Source organism: Pelobates fuscus, chromosome 2 (genome assembly GCF_036172605.1).
Source record: "Pelobates fuscus isolate aPelFus1 chromosome 2, aPelFus1.pri, whole genome shotgun sequence".
In the NCBI taxonomy this organism is placed as follows: domain Eukaryota; kingdom Metazoa; phylum Chordata; class Amphibia; order Anura; family Pelobatidae; genus Pelobates; species Pelobates fuscus.
This window is the reverse complement of record NC_086318.1, coordinates 175,696,369-175,702,368: the sequence shown is the minus strand read 5'-3', so window position 1 is coordinate 175,702,368 and position 6,000 is coordinate 175,696,369. Positions and strand designations below refer to the sequence as shown.

Below are 6,000 nucleotides of genomic sequence, written 5' to 3'. Positions count from 1 at the left end.
AACTTGCTTGACATCGAGTGCTCTCTTGATGGCTTCTTCAAGGGGTTTCCCAAACAATACCTCACTCGAAAAAGGAACGGAACATAAGTTATGTTTTGAGGCCATATCAGCTCCCTGAGCCATAGTGCACATCTGGCTGCAACCGAGAACGCCATAACCTTCGACATAACCTTAATCATATCTGTAGAGGCTTCTAAGAGCCATTCACTGGCTAGTCTGACTTCCCTTAAGGAATCTGCAATATGTTGTCTTCTGACCCCTTTGTCCAACTCCTCTTCTATGTCCAGGATCCATACTCTCATTGCTCTGGAGATAGCAGAAATGGAAACCGCAGGGTGACATCCAGTACCAGCTGCTAAAAAACATTTTGAAATGTCAGCATCTATTATTTTCTCCATATGGTCTCTAAGCGAAGCATTGGAATCTATCGGGAGGATAGAACGTTTAGCCACCTTGATAACTGAGGCATCAACCTTTGGGTTAGAAGTCCAAAGTCTGGAATCCTCCTCACGTATGGGGTATAATTTTGGCAGACGGTTTTGCAGAGAAAGTCTCTTTTCTGGAGTCTTCCATTCATTACTTATAAGATCGTTAATGGACCTGTGTACCGGAAATGAAGGTTTCCTTTTACTGAGATCCCCGAAGTGTTTGTCCGCTGCAGAGGTTTCTAGCACCTCATCAGGTAATTCTAGTGTTCTTTTCACCAGAGAGATCAATTGCTTTAGAGTCTAGGGGGCAGGAGTATTCCTCATCACTGGAAGACATCTGTTCAAGGTTCAGGGAACCTGAATCCTGTCCGAAATCTTCGTCTGAAGAATCGTGATTTTCCTGGGGATATTCACATCTAGGACGTTTGCCTTTGTGTGATTCAGCAGTGCTTTCTGCCACTGCTTGTTTTATCCATGAGGCTATATCCTGGGCAGAGGTGTATGCTTGTGGAGGCTGCTGGAATTCAGATTCTCCTGCAACTCGAGTCAAACATCTTTTACATAGCCTGCAGTTATCCAAGGGTCTGGAGCCACATCCAACGCAAGCTGCCGGTTTATCCCTTCTCCTGGAAGGAAATCTAGGGCCTGTCCGTTCTTGAGGGCTGAAATTACAGAAGCCAAGAGACTGTACCCTCTATTGCACTATTTTTATTATGAGAGAGAAAAAAAATACATAAATTAATGCTCACCTATGACCTAGAGTCGCTGATTTAGCTGAAGTAGGAGAGTGATCCATTATAAGAAACACAAGTTCAGGCTGAGAGAGAGAAAAACAAATATTTCTATAAAGAAAGGATATTTTAACAGAAAAAAATCCCATTTTATACCAAAGGTATCCTAAAAAGGGAAACTTTTTATAAATAAATACCTGAGTGAGGGAGCTTGATTCCCAGAGAGTAGTATAATTTTCTTGAGGGAGTTGAATTTCGCTGCAAAATTTAAACCGCACTTTTTCCCTTTAAATAGAAAAGGTGCGCTGTGTCTTTAGTCGCACATGCGCGATATACCGCGAGTGCCCGGAGCCGCCATTTTTGTTACTGGCGAACAAAGGGCTACTCGCGTCCTGATCCTCCGAACCGGAAATCTGGCGCCAGAATATGAAGATTCACCTGCAGGAACAGGCATATCAGCAGCTCTCAGGAAGATGCCAGAGGAACACTAACTCCTCTGGCTACCAGGGGTCCCCAGCTACCAAGAGGTGGGTTGCATGTATTGGGTTGCAAAGTATCCTTGTAATAAATACAAGCTGTCCTGTCTGGCTAGGAGGACAGGAAAAAAGACTGAGGAACCTAGTCTTCTAGGATCTCTTATACCTCAGGGATAATTGAATTATTTAATTGTTTTTCCTGTCCTATTGGCTGGAGGGAGGAGCTAACCCATATGTTAAATGTTGCCATGATTAGCCAGGAAAAACATTTTAACTACCAGGATCAGATAGGGCAAAATAAAATACAAGTAAATGTCTGGTCAGTATGTATGCATGTGATGTCATCATAGGCGTGCGCACGGGGTGTGCCGGGTGTGCCTGGGCACACCCTAATCAAGCCTCAAAATTGAGGCTCCACCACCTCTGTGCTGCACTGCCAACTTTTTTCCTCCCATCCGATCCTTCACTATGCGAGCGGTATTGCCGCATAGCGAAGGATGGACTTGCTCCCCTCCAGACCTCCCCAGTTGCGTACGCGGCGCATTACGTGACGTCACGCGGAGGCGGAGTCACAGCAACGCTAGGGTGAGGTGAGGCCTGGCCAGGTCATAGCGCAGCAGCGTCTTCTCCAAGAACGGTATGTACAGTTTATTTCTCCTCCCTTCCTGAATCCTGCAGCAGGCCTTATTATGGCATTTACAGTTTCAAATGTTTATTGTAATGAGAAATGAATGAAAGACTTTCATTTATTTCTTACTAACTACAATAAACATTTTAAACTGTAAATGCCATAATAAGCCTATCAATCGTCCGGTCATTACATCGATATAATGTTCATTGTATTATTGTCAAAAAGTAAAAAAAAAATGTTGTGTAAATTAATATAAATTCTAATAATGCCTTGGTACAATATATAAGTAGCCTAATATATTTTATGAATATAATGTATTTGGGGGGAAGGGTCATAATTGTGAACTGGCAGCATCCAACATTAGATGAGGGGATTATGTGGGTGCCTAGCCTGACTGAAAGAGACACTATGCATCATAACCCCTGTTGTGTGCTACAGTGGTTATGGTGCTATAAGTCCCTGGATGCAGTTTGCTGGTAATATGAAAAACTGCTTATGAGCATTTTCACCATGGTCCTTTGGTCTAAGCTGATCTGATAAAGCAGAAGATGATTCATCTTATATGTCAAGAACCTTTCATCAAAATAAACATTATTGCACACAGGACATTTTACATTTCTAACCAGGAACAGAGAGAATCAATTTTTTGTTTATTTTTAAACTGCTACAAAGATTTTGATTGCTGACTGAGATATTAAGGAAAGGATTTAATTTCACCTAAATATTGCAATGGATACATTATTAGCATATCTTTAAAGGAACACTATAGTGTCAGGAACACAAACAGGTATTTCTGACACTATAGGGTTAAACTAACTATTTAGGTTACCAGCCCTCTCTGATTGCGCGCGCGTGTGTGTGTGTTTATATATATATATATATATATATATATATGTTAAAAGGCCTGAACTTGTGGAGGCCTGAATTTGTGGGAGGAGTAAGTCCCCTACTTAAACTCCCAGCCCCTACTCACCTCTGCCGTTCAGCTGATTGTTTTGTCCCCATAGCAACCAGCACTTCCTATCCAGCTTCCCTCCAGAATTTTTTCCTGTTTCCAGCAGTCAGACGTCCTGACCAGTCCTCCGTCCGTTTGAGGCCTTCCACTCGGTTCCCGGTCAAAGTACCCGGTTTCCGGTCACGAGACCAGCACGTTCACGTAAGTTAGGCGTAGGAAATAGCGCCCTGCTATTTCCCGCCGTTCGGGCCTAAAAACGTAGGGGTAGGCTCCCTCTATCATATTCGTACAAATACACGCTTTTTAAACCGATTTCAGTGTTCACGCCAAAACAGACGAACGCTCGGCACTTTATCACTGCTTTTACATATTCGTACGGAAACTACCTAATCTATTATTATTTATATACACAGTAATATTATTACGGGCATTCTCTTATTTCCGTTTGGTCACCCAGGACCAATCTGTTTCGTACGATTAAAACACAAACACCTTGCTCTAAATCCATTTTCGGCTAGTTCTTATTCAAATAGGCTACAGTATGCACTAAGTTCTATTTCACGAATTCTACTTTTCTTTACGTATATTCCCTGTTCGGTCATATTGCTACTGATACCTTTTTTTGTCAGTTTGGGGATATAATTTAGCTTGTTTAAAAATCTGCCTTGTGATTTTCTTTCTATGTTAACCAGTTAATTTGTTTTACTACTTTTTAAAATATCCACGTCTATCATAAACGTACGGTTTCTATACACTGTAGCAGGATGGCCAGGCTCGTCACAAACTTCAAATGCAACAGTCAGGATAAAATAGTACTGCAGTTTGTCACTTTCCACAATATATACAAGGTTGTGCTCTCCCACAAAATAAAACAAAAAGAAAATAAATCCTACTCCAACTTGGAGACTTACTAAACAGTATTACTAACTATCCAACTGGCCAGCTAATCTAGTTCCCAGTTTTAAACAAAATGAAATACAGCACTTTAAGCAGGTTTCACACAGTACCTTTGTCTCAGGCTTAACTGCCTCCTCTCTCCCAGCTGTTCAGAGGCTAACCTTTTAAAACCCTAGTGCTGGTTAATTACATTCACCTGGTATATAACATTCAAGGGGTGACTCCCACCAATTAACCCCATCATGCTGGGAATAGAGAGCACTCCAATCTATTACTAACATAGAAAGCCTCTCTGACCTTGCCACAACACATATTTACCTATTAAACACTTCATTTTGTCACATATACTAATAAATACTGTTTATAAACACAATATCCGGCACATAAACGTCTGTACTATTCATTTTCCATATAATCACGCTGTCACATATTTTTGGCTTTACAGACTGCATCGGTTTCTCGCTTTTTCTGCGCTAAAGTTGTTTATTTCAAGGTCTTTTATTACAGGAACAGGTATTGTATTTTATCACTTTGCATTATAAAGCCATAGGCCTAAAATGTTTACATATTGGGTTTTATTACTTACCTCCACACCTGTCGTTAACTATGGAATTTTTCTTCGGTTAACCCTTAGCTCCAGTATTATTCTAGGCTTCCCCCGGTTCTACACAGTTAAACCGTTTCGCATAACGTAATTTCTTTATGTCAAACCAAGGTATAGTTCACAACTCGTTTGTTACTACACCTCATATAAAACCTATCACGGTCTCAAGTTCATTACTACTTTTCCACAGGCTTACGCCCACGGTACGTTAATTCTTTACTATTATTTCTACTCAGACATACGGTCATACAGCCATCAGGCTCCGGAAAACACCAAAACCTGACCCGGTACTCAGCCATACCTTCAGGTACTTACGTCTATACCCAAATACGTCCAATCGTCACCCCAAGGCCTCATCCAGCCTTCTCACAAATATCTATTTCAGCCCAGTCACACACTTAAACCTTCCAGATCCCTCAATGCAGGATCTCACGTTGCGCCCCTAACAAACAACCTACTCCCAATTCAAATCATACGCCACCACGATACGCATAAATACGTCAACATCTGTCTTAAAGCCTCAGGACTCTTCCTCAAGGACAGCATAAGACGAGACTTACCACACTTATTACCACCAGAAGGTTCCAGATACCATTCGCAAGAAGTCAAGGTTAGTATCTACACAACATTCCAGTCCTTTCACCTTATCCTTAAATATACAATCGAACTGGCTACAGGGTCTAGGCTAATGCCTTAGCGCACCCTATCAGAAAACCCGTCCCAGCGAGGCCTTCCATCCCCCCCCACCTCAACACGGAGGTATGGCCCCACGCCCAAATCATAGTTACAAGCCTCGCATGCCCTACTACAGGGCGCTAGTCAGGGCCTCACCTGTCACGGCCACACGTTTTGATTTCTCTCTACTGTCACCGAGAGGCCAACATCCCGCCACCACGTCTGTGGCAACTACGTCATAAGCCAAATCATAGGTAGAGCCTCTCACCGCCACTTGGCATTAGCAGGGCCTCACCTATCCAAACATTCAACAGTTAAGTTTTTCGCTTTGGCATCTAGCATTACAGTCCAGTTCTTCCATATACACCACCCCACATACCCCGCCTACTTACCTTACGCCCCTTCTAATATATCTTTCACTTAATCATTCCTTTTAGAATGTCCCAAGAACCTATTCCAACCAAAGAATTGACAGAAGAAACTCCATTCACGCCTACCAGACCCGGGTCTCAAGGCGAATCACTCACTCTTTCAACCCCCACGTCCTTGAGAGCATGGACTATTCCCAAAATTACGGCCGAGCTTAGGCTCAGGGGAATCCCC

General features: G+C 42.4%; 1 pseudogene; it reads right to left on the bottom strand.

Annotated features, from left to right (window-relative positions):
* Positions 1–678: 678 nt before the first annotated feature.
* Positions 679–6,000, bottom strand: part of LOC134586238 (tRNA 2'-phosphotransferase 1-like) — a 52,734-nt pseudogene continuing 47,412 nt past the window's right edge.